Source organism: Orbicella franksi, chromosome 5 (genome assembly GCF_964199315.1).
Source record: "Orbicella franksi chromosome 5, jaOrbFran1.1, whole genome shotgun sequence".
Classification (NCBI taxonomy): domain Eukaryota; kingdom Metazoa; phylum Cnidaria; class Anthozoa; order Scleractinia; family Merulinidae; genus Orbicella; species Orbicella franksi.
Window position 1 is genome coordinate 7,294,489 of NC_138149.1, and position 20,165 is coordinate 7,314,653.

At 38.5% G+C, this 20,165-nt stretch overlaps 2 protein-coding genes across 3 annotated transcripts in view; both read right to left on the reverse strand.

The window, feature by feature from the left end:
• The window catches only part of LOC145488654 (cyclin-dependent kinase 6-like), a 22,326-nt gene extending 17,152 nt beyond the window's left edge, over positions 1–5,174 (reverse strand). Inside the window, exon 1 of one of the 2 annotated variants that reach the window (XM_081467566.1) lies at positions 4,386–5,174. The gene's annotated coding sequence lies outside the window, so the exon portion shown is untranslated. The other variant, XM_081467567.1, reaches the window with a different exon arrangement.
• LOC145488634 (neuroligin-4, X-linked-like) overlaps positions 932–20,165 on the reverse strand; it is a 198,055-nt gene continuing 178,821 nt past the window's right edge. Inside the window, exon 2 of the transcript XR_014049521.1 lies at positions 932–941. The gene's annotated coding sequence lies outside the window, so the exon portion shown is untranslated. The remainder of the gene's footprint in view (positions 942–20,165) is intronic.

The following is a 20,165-nucleotide window of genomic DNA, read 5'->3' on the forward strand; positions in this document are numbered from 1 at the left end:
ATAATCCTTTTCTCTGAAACGATCTAATCTGAAAAGTAATCATTCTGTTTTACAGCTTTCCTTGCAAACCGGAATTTCAAAGGGGGATAATTGAACTTTACACCAGATTCTTTGTTTAATTAGCTGTTCGGAGATATTTTCCCCTGTCAGAGTGTTGGAATATTTCTTCAGCTTCATCGTCTGTCAGCTTTGCTGGAACACAAATGTAATCTTCAGTGAGACTCTAATTTCCTTCGTATTCCAGATGCACGTACGTAGAATTGATAAGACGACAAAATATGTAAGAACCCTAGCCAGCAGTTTGCTACGCAGTCCAACAAAAATCGGTGGCCATTATAAGAAAAGATGGGAACACACGGAAATATACGTTGTTTGTCAGAAATTAAGGCCAGACCTGTCCAGTGTTCTTTTTTTTTTTTTTTTGGATTGTTCATAGTTTAATCACTGATCACTGAGATTTGTACCGGCCTGGGAGTAAAATGGGTGGAAAGCTAGAGGTGTGTATACACTATAAAACACTCTGTGAACAACTGAATTAAAAGTAAATAGTAAAAACAATTGAAACAGGTCGTGCTGCCATGCTAACTTCGCAACTTGTTACCTTCCAATTAAGCAATAGAGCACTTTTTCTGTGTTTACATAGCTTCATCTAAACACCATGGGGACTAAGAGAATTCGAGCCAGTTATGCAAACCCGTGACGCAGCCGAAAGTTTGCATAACTTTCGAGAATCCTCCCAACCCCTCTCGTATTTAGATGAGGCCATGTAAACACGGATAAAGTACTCTTTTGCTTTCATAAAATATTTCTCAAAAATACGCCCGAATCTAAAACGTCACAACCGCGTTTACATACTCAGAGGCGTGGACCAATGAGCGCGCGCGTATTTCAGTTTCAGGTAGACATTTTCTTTCTTGAGTTTTAAGCTTGGTTCCCGCTTACTCCCCAAAGTACACTTTTCTGTTATTGTTCTAGAATTCTGGAACATTGTCTCTCAAGTCAGGATTACTTAAATAAGGTCGAAACCTTGCCATTTACCAACTTGGGGGGTTTCTCTAGTGGAGTGTATCAAAAGCAAGTGAAGTGCTTGGATCACCACAGTGTAAAAGTAAATCGCTTGTTTAATTCCCATAAGTGCTATTAACTTGTCACTGGCCAAAAGCACAGAGAAATTCCGCGGATTTTTTTAATAACCAAGCTATCTATTGCAACCCAACAAAAACAAGAGGTCATCTTGGAACATGTAAGAAGAAATAAGAGAACATCTCCTGACAAGAGGGAAACCGTGCCAAAGAATTAACATCTTGTTAAAAGCAATATGAGCTCTGTCAAGAGAGGATCCTCTTTTGGTAGAAGAAGGACTGTCGAAACATGTTTAAAACTGTTTTTCGGTTTCACTTCAAACCCATTTTCAAAACCTGCAAAAGCGCAGCAAAGCACATGACGTCAAGGTCCCGCGGCCATGTTTGTGTCCCAAATCGACTGTTTGCAAACACACATTAACAATTTAATTAACGCGATTTAACTAAGTAAAATTTCTCTCTCAGTGGGAAATGAGTTTTTTCTTATGTGGCTGGCGGCATTTTCAATTGTTTAGGAATGCCAATATGGCCACCATGGAAAAGTTGGCATGCACTTGTAAACCATCAAAAAGTAACTTAACTCCCAGCCAATTATAATTTAAAATAATCACTTTATGTAACAGGACTACACTGACCATGATAAGACATTAATAATCAAATGAAAAATTCCGAATAGTGCCAAACTTGATGAGTACATCATATACCATCGGAAGATCAGACTTTAGGACCCTTCAGATACCATGTATTTATAGATTATCCAACTGAGATTCTAGCATGAGTTGGTAAAACTTAGATAATCTCTCGAGTAAACCACAGTTTGGTTACGGAAAATTAAATTTGTGATCCTTTTAATGTCCAACCAACCTAACCGTCGGAATCAAGAGTTTATCATGGCGATTTTGATGTAAACACCCATCTATTAAGAGGAAATTTAAAAAGAAAATTATTTCAAAAATTGCGCCACCGATAAGACCTCTTTCTTTATAAAACTGGTTGCAACTGTCGCAGTTCAGTTGTCGTCGTTGGAGGGAAGTCACAGGAAAGCGGACATGGTGTTATTTAGTACAATGCTTTCCCGAGGTCGTAAATTTTGGTGCGTCGTGGTATTTTGGGATAACATCATACGCGTACCTCGTATAAATTGTCGCAAACTTGTCGAAAGCACACATAGCTAGCTATGACATGGAGATCTTAACAGATCCGCGTTTCACCATGACGTTTTTATTGCAGTGTATTCTGTATTAAGGCCACCCATTTCGTCCCTATCGAAGGATTATTTCTTTGAGGGAATGGTTCGGATTTACAGAATATGTTGCGGCGACCGCGAAAATTCATTTTAACTTTCGAGGGCTTGTTTAACACTCTTCGAACTCGAAGACCGATGCGACACTTAGAATACAACAGAAGACAAGTTGCTTAAGTGTGAAGCAACTTCAAATCAAAGTGATAAGCGAGTTTTTTAGTTGGTGGATTGCTATAAAAATAAACTTTTGCAAATTCCCGATAGAGGATCTTGACCGTACTCACAGATATTGTCTTTCTGTTAAATAATATGGTCAATTCTCTTATCCGCCGTCTCGATTTATAGATTCAGTTACTATTAGAATAGCAGCTAACTCTTATTAGACCTGTAAAGATAGTTTCTATTGCAGGTGTTTTCAATTTAGCATACCTCTACCAGTTCAATTCCAAAGTAAATGGTGGAGAAACTTGTCGAAGTCCACCTGATGCACCGCTAGCTGCCAACGCTTGTGCGTATAGCATTTCTCTACACTTGTGTCGATTACGCCTAAATCATATAAGCGGTTTATCTGAAAATTGAGTTCAAATGAGGCATTTACGTCACTTCGAAAATGCAGGGCTCTGTTTAACATAAGCTCAGAGCGGTTTCCTCCAGGGCCTCTGTTCCACACGTTCAACGCATTATTCACCAAAAATCATTGGCTGATTTATGGGACTCAATAATAACATTTTTTGTCTCCTGTCTACGCGGCGTTTGATGTTAATTTGTAAATCGGCAAGTTGTGAGAATTTGACTAGATCTACAAAACTACTTCCCTTTTGTGGTGAGACCTATTATTGTGATAACCTCCACACGGAATCAACTTGCATCTTGATCGTGCGAAATAGCATGTACCGTTATTAAACTACCAGCCCCAACCACCAGCCGTGTCAGGAAGAAAGCATTCCAGAGAAGGAGAGGCAAATGTCAACGACTGTTCAAGTTGAACTCTCTATGCGTAAAAACCGTTCAAAAACATTAAACAAAAAAGTGAGGGATCTTTACAGACTGAAGCTATTTTATACAGTGAAGAAAATATTCAAATGGAGCTTTGTTTCTTCCCTGGATGGGCCTCTCGGAGGAAGGCTGACACTTAAAACCATTTTCCGTGATGAATATGAGCTTATCTACAATTGATCAAGTGCCTTTAACTTCCTATTTAAGTTTCCAACTTGAAACTCTTTTTAAAAGATTTAAGAGAAGTTACTACGGTTTCACAAAAGTAACAGATAAATTTCGTAAATCCACAGGAATGTCTTCCGGCGGTATTTGATCGAGTTCATGTACAAATCCTCTTTCTAGTCTTTCAATGTCTGCATTTTTTTATTATTATTAGTTCTGTGTATAATAATCAGAGTTAAGAGATAAATTTAAACCAATATCAACACAAGAAAGGTAAGAGGTCACTAGACTTCGCAATGATCTTTTTTTCTCTTTTGTTTCCTCCTCTTTTTGGCTTCCTTCACGAGGCATTCTTTTAATCATCACCAAAGTACTCCCTTTTCTACCTGCTTTCATCGACCCATTCTTGAGACTCATGACCCCTGCCGGTATGCGGTTGTGATTTAAATTCAATAGCTTGAAAAACTTTCACTTTGTCATCGAGTTGGCAGCCCAGAGGCGTACGTACAACCCAAAATCAAACACAAATACTGGGTTTTCAACTAGCTAGCCCCGGTTTCAAAGGAAACCTATGATGCTAGTGACGTCCTCGATATCTCATAAACGGATTTCCACGTTGATGGAGGTCTTGATAACTTTCTCTAAAACCCACGAAACCAATCTCAGCAATCGCCAGCAGAATAAAATGCTCCATTCTACTATTAAACTATACAGCTTGTAACTAAGCTGTGATAAAAGAACAAAAACTTTGACTGAATAACGACACGTGGTTTCGAGTGCTTATTCGACAATGGTGTGTTGTATAACCTCTATATATATACAGGAAGAAAGAGCATTTACCGGCCGGCTTTCGCTTTTCACTCATACATTAGCAAACTGATACCCGGGTGTACACTCACCACTGAAATATTCCAACAAACCGTTCACTGAGACAGATTTCCAAAGCAATACTGACGGACTGCTGGGCAGCAACAAATTTGCCGGTGTTTCTTTGCCGATCATTCAATCTGTTCAATCGCCACGCGTGCAGTAAACTTCTGTTAATTTATACACCCTTGAAGTGGCCAATTACAGGGCTGGCTTACGTGTGAAATATGGGCGGTAGACTAAAGGTTACTTTATGGATATTTTATATTCAAGGGTCGTATTCAGACAATTGAAAGCCTTATTACCCGGTATATCAATGTACTGACCCCTCACACAATGTGGATATGATAGCCACTGAATTGAATCCTGAAACAGGAAGTGATTACCACCTTTTTCTCCAAAGTTAGCATCGACCGGCCCGCTTCAATCTGTCACGTTAGGAAATTGTCAAGACAATTGCTGGTTAAATTAAACGATAAGCTTAAAATGACGAGCGCCGGGATTATTAACTGTAGAACCAACGTTCCTTGTACCTGAGCAGTCTGAGCCGGAGGTGTGTAAAAATTTTATCAGAAAATATAAATAGGACAAAGGTCATTCAGTTATAGACGATAATTGAAAAAAACCACCGGTGAATATCTGGCTCCCCTCTATTTGGTTTAGTGAACATGAAAACGTAGAACTTGCTGAGATGTAGCTCAGACGCTCTACAACCATGAAAACGGAGGCGAGCAAGAGGTGAATATTCTTCGAAGTGGTATGTTAACTCATATTGCTGTTTAATATCATTTATTTTTTATCAACTGTCAATGTTAGGCCTTTTAAATCTGCAATTCAAATCCTTGCACACCGTAAATTGAAATTGTTCACTGAAAATAGACAAAATAGATGTAAGCAACCCCAAAACCAGCGCAATGAACCTTGACTTCGAAAACCTCTGAACGTGACTACACTGCATTCCAATGTAAATGTCTCGAAACGTTTTAATTAAGAAACTTTAATGTACTTGGCTCGTGATATTTAGCGCAGAGACCAAAGATCAGACGAGATGCAGTGCGGGTAAAAAACGTTTTAGCAGACATACAGCATATTCCATATTAGGCTCTATTAGGATAAATCTACTAGCGTTCTATCACTAATGCCGTTTTCTTATCGCTACTCGCTATAATTTCTTTTGTACGTAGTGAGTAGCCCAGAGGTGACAGAAGACGGTAAGGTTGTTGAAAAACTGGCGGCCATTTCTATGCGTTTTCGAAGTGTCTGTGAAGAGGATTCACATAGTTTCAACCTCGTCCAGTCGTCCCCTTGGCGTTTTCCCTTGCCTGGGGGAGGGGTCCCCAAGTAAGGGCTAGGCCACACGGTACGAGGATGAGATTAGCGAGAGAGCGTTTTTAATTTCGAGTTACTTAAATTCATCCTGATTGCGGTCCCTCGATATTTTTAGTAATAGTTTCCGTCGGCTCCCTTCTTCTCACACATTCAACCATCCAACATTCTCCTCCTGATAACTCGATCAGTGTTAAATTTCTTCAGCAATAGCTCCGCGGTGTCAGTTTCCATAAAGCTGACAATACGTTTTTGATGTAAAATCTCTGTCGCTGTGTTAGATGAGCTCTCTGCGAACTTTTCACGAAAGCTTTTCACGTAGAAAACAACACAGTTTGGTCAGTTTGCTATCTCACTGGAGTAATGACTAAATAAATGTTGCATGTACATGTCTTTTCCCCGGAAAGAGGTTTCTCAGTCGCAGGTGAATAGCTCCGCTTGCCGCCGTTTAATAGAATAATCGGCTTCGTTCAAAACCTTACTCTGCAGTCACGGTATTTTGAGTTATTTTGGCCACGTATAAAAGTAGCTTTAAATTGAAGGAAACCCGAAAATAATAGTTAACTAAGATAGAAATACACCAAATAGATAACAATAAACTATAAAGGAACAATGATGGTTAGTGATGGGGAAGATTGACATGGATTGCAAACGGCGAACTTGAAAAATATAAGCTAAATGTTTCAAGATGAGCAAACCGCGACGAAGCTCCTTTTGCGAAAATGTTTAAAACAATCTTTCCAAACCTGCTTTTTTGAAGAGTCATCCCCTTCTGAAGTGAATAACAGCACAGTCCCCCCTCCCCCGCCCCCCGCCCGCCTTCTCACTTTCTCCCTTCTCTCTTCCCATGCCTGTACTATTCGAAGAAACGACCTGGACACATTGGGTGCTTACCATTTGTCAGAATAAACCGGTTGGGATGACCTTTGGGATGACCGTTTTTTCCAAAATCAGCAAACCAACCGAACGAGATGGCGCTTACCATTTGCAATTCGATTTCTCGTAATTGTTTTCGGCTGATGAGAGACTGGAAACTGGAAAATTTACCAAATGGTAAGGAAATTTCCGTCGTTCCGTTCCGAACGGAAAAAGAGGACTACCTCTGGAGGTAGTCTACAATTTCCGAACGGATTTTCCGGAAAATTACTGTTCCATTTGACTTTCAACCGAAATTTCCGGATTTTTTGGCTAAATGGTCAGCACCCATTCCTTTTTATTTTTATCCCAATGTTCCTGTTACCTAAAATTTGCATTACCTTCCATGCTTTTTGTATTCGGTTTTCTGATGCCAACCATAAACGTGACTCGATTCACCAAATATCAGCCCGTTTCAAGGGTATTTCGTAATATTTGAAATTGCATTTTCGTGATAAAATCATGTTTCCCCCGCACTTGCATTACAAATACGTGAAGAAACATTGCGAAACCTGCACGACTTCCTTAAGGATAGGCAGGTGTACAGAGACACGTAGCTGTGTAGGATGAAGCACGGTGGGAACGGTGTTGGTGGCCAATCACCTGTCGTATTAGAATACGCGCGAATTTAGCAAATGCACAGATGCACTCTCGAGTATTCTCGAGCACAACGTAAGAAAGCATCACGTAATCGCTGCAAATGATGGTTGTTTGGTCGTCATAGAAATCTGTGACTGTTAGCAAAAGCTCGCTGTGTTGTCATACAGTGAAATTTAGTCTGTTGAAGTGGTCCATTTGCTTTAGCGTACTTGAGATGGCGTGAGAAAGCAAACGTTTACTTGATCAAAATAATTGTCCCCTGAGTTATTCGCGAGAACTGCGAGTGAGTCAACTTATTTTGAGCTTTGAAATTTCAAAGAAAAGAGCCAAAATGTTAATAACTTCGGCAATCGTTTTCTCACAGAAGTGATCGTGAAAATATAATCCATTTAAACAAAACATTTAAGGGCACAGTGGTAATTTTAAATTCATAAGTGTAAAACTGCTATTATTCCAAAGCTCAAGGAAAAAATGACGACAAATTCGCATATTGATAAGTTAACCTAAACCAGTATCTAAATAATTAACCAACGAACCCAGAAATCCATTGCTGACTCTTTATTCTACTGGCGAGGCATGTACATCAACTTCCTATGTTTGACGCACATGTACGTGACACCAACATGCAGATTATAAAATCGCTGCTGATTTTCCGTTCTTAATATATCTTTCTAGCTCGTTCTCCGTTGAGCAAATTGATTAAACGACGCGAATTCGAATATAATTTCGAATCAGTAATTGTCTTTGCTTTTCATTCAAATATAAATATCAGCTTTATTTCTTTTCGTGCCCTGTACAAAATAGCTTGTTAAAATTAATTCTCTGGTCCGCGTAATGTTTCGTGATGTTGTGTATTTTCATATTATCATAAGAATTCTTTTGTGTAGCGGCCATGTCAATAAATAATCTTACTCAGTTCTCTTCGTGCATACAGTCAATACAAAATGTATAAATAGTTAGCAATTTTGGCAATCTTGGCTACGTCGAAAACGTTCACGTAAGCAAAAGTCAGTCATTAAAATACGAACTTAGAAAGTAGTTTGCAATGTTCTAGAAGACTGTCCGTGATGACGTGCGCGCCTGGTCTCGTCCCAGGCCAACTGAGCCCCCCCTGTCCACACTATTTGAAAAACGGTGGTTTCACTCTGAAAACGCATCAAATGTTTTCCGTCCACACTACACCAGAGGAGTTTAAAAACGCAACAATCACCGGTCATTTTGGATTTGTGTTTGAGGAGAACTCGTTCAGGGAAATCACACTATTATCGTGACGCCGTCGCGTTTTCGAAAAGCTTCGTTTTCCAAATGTTTTCTGTCCACACTAAACTGAACGCAAAACTGGCGTTTTCAAATTCCTCCGGTTTGAAGAGCGTTTTTGAAAAGCTCCATTTTCGTGATGGATTCATCTGGACGGCAGACCTAACCGTAGAAACAAAGCTGCCTTTTCAAATTTCTCCGGCGTAGCGTGGACGTGGCCCAAAGTACTGAAGTTTAAAGCTACAATAATGAGTTATCCAATTATGCCGCTATAAAAAGTTCCACTTGCCTATTTTCCACTGTCACACAAAAATAGCGAATCATTATTATTTTCTCTTTTTCAATAAATACTTGATTTGTGTGAGATATATTTAGAATAACAAGGGCAGTAATAAATGGCAAGGCAGGATGTGATCTCTTTAGAAGAGAGCCCCAAGGCAGCCATTGCCTCCAACTTAATGAAACCACTAGAGGAACCTACATGGTAATTATTTGCTTCAAATAAGAATAAATAACCTTTGAGGTTAAAAAGGGACAAAATTATTTTATTTAATTTTATTGATTATTTCTTATAACGAAAAAATACATTTAAGACGCGATTCCTTTCTGTTTGACGAATTTTGATTCAGATAAATCTGGAATATTCCACAGCAATCTTTGGTTGATCTTGGCAAACTTCCTCTGGCCTTGAAAAAACAAAATTCAAAGTTCACAGTGTAGGGTTCGGAGTATAATCAAAATTGTAAATAAACATTTTAATGGTCAAAGTATACTGAGGAAAAAAAGTGATCAATGCAAGGAGCGATTATGCGAAAGTCTGACAATCATCGAAGGACTTAATAAGACTATATTTTGGGGGAAAATATATATATGACTCAAGTCTTTAAATGTACAAGTAAGATATTGTTGCTTGCTTGACAATCAGCACTTCATAGAAAATGAATTAATGAGCTGATAACATATATGCGTAACAAAAAAAAAACAATGCGAATTGACATGTATAACGGGAGGAAATGAGTGGCTATCCACGTCAACTTTAATTTGAAGTGAATCAATGTTAGACTGAATAAGCTACCGTCTCCTAAATATTGCGCCTTCCCACGAATTGCCCAGAGAGAAATCTTCTCTCCCCATTCGCCTCCAAAAAACCATAAGCTGACTTTAAGATGCAATTCTTAACAAAAGATATAAGTTCTTAATTCAGTTATACCTCCATCAACCCTCTCCTCCTCGCCATCTGTCTTTCTCTCCTGCAGAAGTTGTTTTGTATTTCATGCTTCATAAAAAGATTTCAGATAGATCTCGTTTGGGGATTGGGGAATCTTCAGCATTAAGGTTAACTCCCGTTACATAAGCCTGTTCCAGGGGGAAACAGCCATAAAGCGACGGGCGAAATAAGAAAAATAAAATCAAAAACAACGCCCCGCTCTCAAATTAACCGAACTCCTGGGAAAGAATAAAAAATACAGCATAATATGAGAGCGGGAGTTATTTTTATCTAAAACTTAAATATCCCTAAGCTTCGGACCAAAATACATTTCCAATTGTTTTATAATGCGTTAAAGGGTATAAACAGGAAAAACGCGTCACACTTTGGTGATTTAAAACGCCAATGTTATCCTAAAAATAGACCTTCGTGAAAACATATTTACTTGGAGGGTTAAAAATAGTCTTGTATTGTAAGTTATTTTTCGCCTTTAACGTTCAAATACGACATTATATAGGACTCCAACCAGAAATACAGTGTGCCAGACCTCGATACTAGGTAAAGTATATATTACTTTTTTCGAGTGTAATCTGGATATTCACTGATAGCAAAATGTCTGACCCTCTTGCAGTTTTGTCAAGGTGATCGTTTATAATACTAATATAATTTTTGAAAAAGCCATAATATCGTTTTTGTCTAAATGAATCTGGAACATTCCTTCTCATTAACGTGTTTTTGATTATTTTGTTTCCCACGAAAACGACGTCCTTTAGGAATTACGCTTTTTTTCCCTTTGATGTCGGCCCAATTAAATTCAACCAATTCTTGAGGTTCACTTCTCTTTCATTCGACTATCCAAGCCAAACGCGCAAAACGTCAGTTAAAGATATATTGAAACTTTTAAGAACTAACTGCTGAGATCAACTAGAAGCTTAAAGTTTATATTGAAAAAACGAAAGTTCTTCCGTCAAAACATAACAAAAAAAAGATCCGATTCACTATTTATTATTGCATTTAATTTAAAAGTTTCGCGCCATATCGCCAGAGGTGTAAAATATGAAGCCAAAATTTTTTCTATAATATAACTCCTTCGATATTTGAATTCGGTAAAATTTCATGATCATGAACAGAAGTAAGACGATAAAGAATATTCTCATCGAATACCAGGCGTGAAGTTTCGTTATACAACGTGGAGTAGCATTTTGAATTTCTCCATGTATTTAACTGTAAAACTGTAAGAGTCTACAGAAAATTACAAACAAAGACTAAATTGAAAACTTAAAAATGCGACTTTGCATTCGCTTTCACAGCGTTTCCCTCAAATTTTATCAGCGAGATCTTTTGCTTATTTTTTTAGGTCTACAGTTAATAAAGAAATCGCTGAAATTGACGGGAATTCCGGTCTTTTTTCCCCGTCACAAATATTGTACTTTCGAGCCATGGTTTCACTTCCGGTAATATGACGGACGGCCTCCAGTTCGATTTCCGATTGACTCGACATAAAAATAAAACTGTTCACTGCAACTGGAAAGCGATATGTAGAGTTCTCGTAACGTTGAGCAACAATCTCGTTTTATTTTGCTCTGTTCAAGAGTTAGCTATTTAAGAATTTATCCTTTTCCCTGGATAAATGTTAATAGAAAAAAATACCATAACATTTAATCCCCTATATATTTTCGTTATCAGGAGGCCTGAAAAAACATATTGGAAGAAATTGAAAAAAGCTCTTTATAAGACCTCAATAAAACTGCTCCCTGAGGTACTATTACCGAAGTACAAGTGATTTCTGATATTTTTTAAAAGCCACAGTGAGCTATCTACATGTCCTTAGGAGTTTATCTTGTACCTAAAGCGGTCTTTCTTCGCCGTGGTAATTGAGATAGATGTTTACGTCGAAAAGGAAAACGGTTTAGAATGGTACATCCGTTCCCGTAAACGATTCAGCAATGTAGAAAATCCAGCCTGCTTGTACAGACGGACATGACAGTCGAAAATCCTTCAGCTTCTCAGACTATAGGAAACTGGACTCCTGCGAGTCTACAAAGTGACAGTTTTATGATATAAGCCGACTGTTCGTAAAACAGCTACGATACAACGACAAAATAACATTGTTATATTAAAATTTTATAGTTATATACGGATGCAATATCAGTTACAAAGGAATACACTGTAAAACCGGTTTGCATCTTTCCCTTGAGGAACTGATCCTTGCAGAAAAAAAACATTCGTTAATACCTTGTTTTGACGGGCCTAGGCTCTCAGCTGCAGTAGCTTCTCTTGGCTTTGAGATGAATGACGGCCTCGCCGCAGATGGTAAGTTGCTAGTTTTGCCGTAAACAAACATGCTTTTTAGCTTTTTGTTTCGCCCCTCTGCTAAATAAGCTGTGTCAAGGAAGCGAATTGGCATGGGAATCAGCGCTTTCATCCGCTAACAATATTCTCAATTTTGTAACTAGCGCTCAGTTCTTGCAAGAAGTCCTTTGCAAACAACACTGTAGTAAACTAGGTGTGGCTGGATTAGGCTTTGCAAATCGAGGTGCAATCTGTCCTTGCTTGATAGAAAGGTTTAACTTCAATATTCGCTTTAATATTCACTCCGCAACCATACGATGTACTGTATCTCCATCCAGAAATTTCAGGAAACCCTTTGATACACGGTCTTGTTGAGTAACCAAACAATCGTCCCAAAAAGGAGTAACTATTGAGAATTAGCAAAGGAAGGGGAAAATTCTCTAAATAACGATTTCCTTTCTTTTGTAAAGGAAAAATCATACTTCACTGCCTTTAATTACTCGAAGCTATCACCTTTAATTGTAATTTTCAGTTTATTAGAGAATCAAAATATTGCCTTAAACACTCAGCAATTATTGAGTCCTAATGTCTCGCTAACTTATATCATTGGGTTGAAAGCAAAACAGCAAAGACGTTTGGCTTAGCTTCCCTAGAATTTTGAATTTTCTCATGTTTTCTTCCGGGCTGAGTGCGTGGTGCTGTGGTTTTTCAACTCGGGAAGAAGGAAGAAGCCTTTTGAATGCACCCGCCCACACGTTAACCGTACTTACAACTTCCGGCAAACATTTTTTATTCATCTCTATAGTATACCGTCGCAAGAGAATACCTACATTTACAACAAAGGTAAGAGAATTCAGCTTGTTTAAAGACAACAGAAAACAGACACAATCCGAGTTTCACACCTATAAAAACAAGACGAAAAGGGTTCCTAAAATGTGGGCAAAATGACATGCCATACCTGTAGTCAAGAAGCGAAGGTTTCGATACGACATTAGTACGTACATTCCAGTAAAAACGTTTTAGCACGAGTGCTAACAACAGATTATTGTAGCGCTTTACATTCAGTTAGAGATATCACATTTGTTAAGATAAGGTTTGTACATGTAAATGATAAGACAGGACAGTGCCAGTTAAAGAAACTAAGGTTTCTATGTATTTCCCCTCCGACTCCTCTTTCGATACCGATTGTCTGAATGCAAGTATGTTATAAGTTAAGTTATAATGTTTATAACGACACTTAACAGGTTAAAGGTTGTCTTCAGTGGCATTTCATAATAAATGTATTGACTATTCTTCTTTTGAGCTGGCTTTACCTGAAAACATTGTTTCACTCAAACCCACGATTGTTGAACCCGTACTGCCTTGTACTAAGGCATTTGTTCAGGACCGGAGGTGATACATAAACTGCATGCATGTTGTACTGAACCTCAGAAAAGAATAAAAATTTACCAGTTGTTATTACAAGGCTCAAAGAGGCGCTTGCTTTACCGATACGCTTATGAATTGGCTAAGCCAGGTTGAGCTAAAATTCCGGAAGGAAAGCATGAAAGTAAATTATAATTAATGTTTAACTTAACGGCGTTTCAGAGTCATCGTCAAAAACTTATAAGCTTTTTTATAATTTAGAAATTTGCTACGGTATTTCCTCGATAAACGATAGTCTGATTTTATTACAAAGGGAAGATTTCTACAAGATAATAGTCTGAAATTGCCTTGAAACTACGGAAATGTTCTTCCCTGAACTCGGACTTCCAACACACCAAGAGCCATTGCACAACATCGACGCGAAAAAATACAGACAATTTCGTTTAAAGAGAACCATTCATTATTTGACGGCATAATTCTAGACGAAAGCAAGCTTAAGGTATAATTTTAGCATAACGAAATACTACACAGCCTGCTGAAAATACTCCTACAAGCAGTAACAGATGTCGGCGCTCAACAGGAACACCCGTCGCTGAACGGAGCTAATAAATGCAACACGTACTTAAAAAAAGTTCCGCTGCAACGTAGGCTGCAGTCAGTGAACAATACGTTGGCGTGCATTGACAGATTTTGCTGTTTCTAATAGTGTTAAAATTGGTCATCTCAGTGCAGTTCTGTTTTTTTTTTTCCGGCTCGTGTATATATATATGTGTGTGTGTGTCTTTCCGCAATAACTTTGGACACAATAAACTGAGTGCAAGAGATTGCAAGTACGACGAGGGAGTCAATTGGTAGGTTGACCCAAAGTCCGATTAAAACAACTGAAGCTATTAACTAGAGTATATTTAAATTCTACTTTATTGTTTCTCTCTTAGAATAGTGCGTTTAACATTAGCCATAATATAAAAAGAAAATTTCACGAGAAATATGTTGCGTTGACCAACAGAATTATGCAGTACTGAAAACATTAGGGAATTTAAGTAACCACGACGGCTACGCTAAGGACAACGTCGACTGAAGATAATTTTCTATTTTGCCTACAGATCTCGGGATACTCTATAGTTGTTTACGTTGTTTATCACTGTCAAAACCATCATGAAACTGAATCTGGGACACAGCGATTGATTCGAAATAAAAATTTAAAACATTAAAACATCAGCCGTCGAGGTTCACGTGCTCTTGACAACGCAGAATTTGGTCATTTCACGTTGTTGTTTTGAAGAGGACGGCAAGCAAAGAATTATAACACATGTGCAAAGCCGTTGTTCTGCTCATTAAACCTTTTGTTTTATCGACGTTCCCGTTGTCGTTGGCGTCGTGGTTTTCTTAAACTCCCTATTATCCCGGCTCCACTCGTCTGGGACACGATAACTCCTCAGTTAACTTTAACTTGTTCATGAAAGCTTGCTAGCTTCTAAAAATGTCATTTTAAGGACGACATCATTTTAAAGTGATTCTGTAAGGTTATTTCATGACTCAAAAAAAGAAATTCACGCCATGCCAAGAAAGCAATAACGAGCAATTCCCGAGACCAGAAGTGGTCAGTCTGTCATTAGCGGTTACCGTCATTGTTCAATCGTGAACCTTGAGCGAGCGTCCACAACCACATCAGTCAGAACATCTGAGATAAAAAAAGCAAGGTGTTCAGTAGTTTATATTTTCCACCTTACATCGCCTAAAAGAACTGGTTTACTCAAAGAAAACTGTTTATGAAAGTGAGGGGTGCAGTAATTATGTCAGGCTGTAGTCGATCTGGAACGCTCCCATAATCAAGCCTGGGCGATTCTAGTTTTCATATCGACTTCATACGCGCTTCTTGAAGAAAATCTGGAAGAAAACTGAACCATTTATTTGTTCACACTCGTTTTCATCCTTATTCGAACACCAACAACATTTTTTAGGTGCTACGGTTATTCACTGTCGGATTACTAGCCTATATCAGTTACCCTAACTAAAAGCTGCGCCGTAGCTATTGTATTTGCGGCTAGTAAAAGTCGGAGTACTTTGTTAGGCAATACAAATTTTGGAAACATCAGCCTTTTGGTTCATTGGAAAAAAGAAGAGAAATAAACAGTCATCGATCTGACGTAGTCTTAAAGGAGTAGTCGACAGGAAGGAAAGCACCAAAGGGAAACAGGAAAAACACGACATCGTTTAGTTATTTGTACCCATCGTCGGAAGATGCAAACCCTCAATTCATCGGTTTATGACAGTTCCTTTTATTCGGTGATCAGAACTTAGTTTCGTCGTGACAGAGAGAACGTTAGATGAAATAACCCTCAGAAGCTATATCACTCCGAAACGAACGTCAGAATGAGATGCATATAGTGGGACTCCGACAACTGAATTCGGACCAAATTGTTCGTTGCCAATATGCCATGAAACTTAAACGACCCCGAACACAACTTCATACAACAAGGTCTTGGTTTCGCGGAAAGTTTAGCATAACGAGAGCCGGGGTCAATGTAAACATAAGTTACTCTGAAGCCATCATAGATATTTAAGATACACTGTATCTGCATGGCCTCCGACAATTTTGAGCAAAATTAAACCGGTCATTCCCATTTTGAATGCACATAGGGTCATAAACGCGCGCACATAAATACATGTGTACAAGAAACAATTTCTAAGGTCTTCGCTTGTTACGAAAGCGCTCAATGTAAACGCATATATATAACACACTGTGTCTTGTAGCTAAAACTTTTAGAGATGGTGAGCCAAAAGCTGTTGTAGATAGACGGAAAAGCAAGATTTTCCTTCCTTCGGAAGACCGGAAATAGAGGCTAGTAAACATGGAACTAGACTAGCGCGGCTTCACCCGGTGCATGTTCAAAAAATCATTCCTTTTCCATCTTATTTCATTTTTCTTTGTATGTTACGTTAAATCAGAAACCATCAATTTAAGTTTTCTAATAATAAACTTAGAGTTTGCTGGCTAAAATATAGAGTTAACTAATATCTAAACGTATTTGTCACGGAAGGATTTCCTCTATTCACTGAATACGATGAAATAGCACCTAGTTCGTCTAAGCCATGCCGGCAAAGTGTTCTAACTCCTCGTTTTATACCGAGTCTTCAGCGTCTTTTTTACCACTGAAAAACGCTTAATCGTCAGACGAAAAAGAGAACTTTGACATTGGAGGGTTGCGTTATCGGTAAACACATTGTTGGTTGTTACACTAAAACGTACTGACCTCCAAACACATCGAGACCACGAAAAATTGTCAAGTTGCCGAAGACAACGATTCTGTCTCTTTTATTTCTTCTCAAAATTATGCCGCAATATACTCAATATTAAGTCAGTGTTTTTATAATCGGGCTAGAAAAGAGGAAATTAAAAAAATAAGACACTTAAACTCGTACAAACCGTCCTCGAGAATTTAAGAATCGTGTTGTCATCTGGTTTAGATCCGCCATTTTCTACATACGCAGATATTGATTTACTGTAGTTTGGCAAAACCCTCAAGCAAATTGATTTCTCACTAAGCGTTCACCGAACACACCTTTATTCAGTTCATTCATGGTCACGTTCAAAAACAAAACAAAAACAAAGATGACAATTTACTGAAGAACGCGTTTCACTAACAACATCAGTGCTGGAGGCTACTGAACATCCTACATGTCTTCCTTTACAGGCGGAAGACAAGATCGCGCGCGGAAGCCGGCCAAATCCTGGGCGTAAGGTCTGCATTTATCGCTCCGTCGTCTGTGGACCCACCCCAATATCTGCCTATGTTTACTCATTTTCGTCGTTTTAAGGCAACAATTCGCGAGCTTGATACCAAAAACACACTTCATGTCTTATATGTCTTGTTTACACTGACTAAAAGCCCGGTGAACCATCTGTAAGAACCGGCGTTTCTCTTCAGTTTAAAATCCAGTCACTACAGGTAGGGTATAGTTTTTCATATATGTTCACTGAGCTTATGGAAACATGATTTTGCTAAATTAAGGACTTTTTTTTTTATCATTTTTCGAATTGAGGGAAGTAAATAACAGCTAGCATGCATTGCTGGCGAATAGGTACTATTGCTAACAACAACTCGGCACTGACTTCGGACTGAGAGTAGCCGAGAACCCAGCATGAAAAACATACACAGCTCTTTCAAATGACTCTCAAATAAGTCGTAAGGCTGAAAGCCATTGTCAAATTCATGGAACTAGACAAAATAAATAGAGCCTATTTCATCGAAAACAGATCTCTTCAAGCTGATAAATTTAGATGAGATGGCAAGTGCAAAACTTTCCACTTCGAACACTTTTATATAACACACAGTCGGTGGCGTTGTGTGTGGATAAGAGGTTTACAACTCACGCTAGGAAGCACAAAAAACATTTGATAATGCATGTCGAACTCGGTGCAGTTTTCAGCTGAATGCATAATCCCCAAATGGTTGCAAATTACCGTCTTGTCAAATATACTTTTACCTCATACACTCTGTTTTAACCATCTTAACGCATAGCTATGTAAATTTACTCTCCGCGGTTTGGATTGCTTACTTGCATTCCGAAATGCGTTACACAACAGTGAAAATTTCGGCAAGTTTCCCCTAGCCGGGTGAGAATCTATAAAGAATAATAAGGCCAAACGAATAAACAGAAGACAAAAGTCTTGACTGAATTTTAGTTACTGTTTTTACTGTAATATTCAGTGCTAAACTGATTCAAAAAACAGCCGAGTTTGTCTCCTTCCCACTAACCACGGGTTCTTGAGACAAAAATGAACACCTTTGCAACGAGAAAAACTTTGTTTATTCTACAACATTCGATGATAAGCCCAAAAGTCTTTCTTAAATAATCGTGAGTGTTCTTCCGTTGTATTTGCGTCCTTTGATTTCAATTTTTCATCCATAGTTACAAGCAATTAGGTTCTAAACGACATCAAAAATGGACTTTGGAATACTGCTAAGGCGAAAGGGTAAAAAAAAAAGACCCCAAAAAATGGAGAAAAAATAAATTAAGAATTCACAAGACTAGCTGGAGAGCATCGCAAACCGAAGGAAGGGTGCAGTATTAAATTAGTGAAGGTATTTTTCCTGTATTTAAAATACAACAATGCGTAATCCAGTGCAAAAAAGAAGTAAATAGATGGCTCAAGTAGGTTTTGCATGCAAGTTGAAACGTCGGCGATTATGCTTTACATGCAAATTACAAATATACCACTTTTGTTGAATGTCGATCGTCTATTGCTCATAAAAACCACCACACAACGCTTACAGAATCACCGCGACAGAAGAATACATTTACACGAACTATGATGCCCTTCCCTTCTCTTTGGACTCTCCCCTGCAGCCTTCGGAGTTAATTCTTGTCCAAAACAGGCATAGCTGTTTAGCATGTCAATTCACGATCTGAAATTGCATGCTGTTTATGCATCGCGCTGAGAAAAGGTCTATCCGTTAAAGGCGAATTTTCAGTTGTCTTGAGCAATTTGTTTTCATTGAAACCAGAGAAAAATCTAAATTGCCGGAGTTTCGCGGCTGATGTTTGTATTACACGAATTTTCCATTAGAATCATCATGAGAGATTGGAGATCCGATCTCCAGTTCTGTCATTCGGAAAAAAACATTGTTGAATATTCTAAGTGGCAACATTAATTTTGTCAGTGCCAATATTTTTATGATGCCGCTCGGAAAAAAAACAACATTGCAAATAATAATGTTTAGCCTATAAAGATATATTTTTTTTTCCACGAAGCAATAACATCAAAGGTGCAGCGATATTGAGCAAAAATTTGAGGATTTACTGAATAGAAAAAATATTTATTTTCCTGCTTTTAAATTCAAAAGCAAGATGCGGTTTCAGCTTTTGCAATCTATAGCACTTTTTTCACCTGCCTCTCGTTCGTGAATCTCGCATAAACGCTAGCGAAAATAATCTACACTCTTTGCAATGGCTTACCAGTGTTCAAACTTCCCGGAAAAACCGATTGCCGGTCACACTTCAGTGTTTGATCCAAATATATTCCACCCACGCAAAACCAAACCGGGTTAAAATAGAAGCATCGCTAGCTATTCTCTGCGTAGGATTTAAAATGGATTTTCTCGCCAGCAAATTAATGCAGAAATATCACACCTTGTTGAATAATTTATGACCGCCTACCGACGAATTTCTTTTGAAAGTGCATTTTGCGATCAATCAACTGGCTCATCTTCGAAAGTATTTTGTTTCACAAATGTTCTGACACGAAAATGGTACGGCAAAAAAATCGAATGGATCTATGCTAAAGTAAAAGTTCATGTCAGAGCAACGCGGCAGCGAAAAAGATCACAACCCCTGGAGGGGCAAGAAATTATTCAGCGCGAGTATTTTTAAACATTAGCATGCACTTTGCTGGAAAAAAACAATGTTTTCCTTTCATCTCGTTTTAGACAGCCTTATTGTGTATTTATACACACAGACCTCATATGACGTCAGCGTGACGTCAGACAGGGGACTTATCTGGCAAGGCAGCACAAAGCCTCCAACGGCTCACTAGTGTTCGGTGAATATAATTTACGAGTCCAATTAATTTTAGTTTTCTGGTTCACGTGAAGACGTATACAGTTCTATTCGATTCTTCCGCTCGTGGGCGTTCATTTGCGTTTTGTTTAGAGACGATGACGTCAAGGCATTTTGCCAAGTCTAAGTAGACTTTCTTCATGCGACAGATTCACTTCGTATTTTGATTCGAAAAGGGTAACGCGACCGAGCGCCGTGTTTGTATTCCTTTTCACGCCGACCGCCTTCAGAGTTCGCAGCTCAGTGTCAACCGGCTCATTCAGCGCTCCAAATCTCTCCTGAGAGGTGG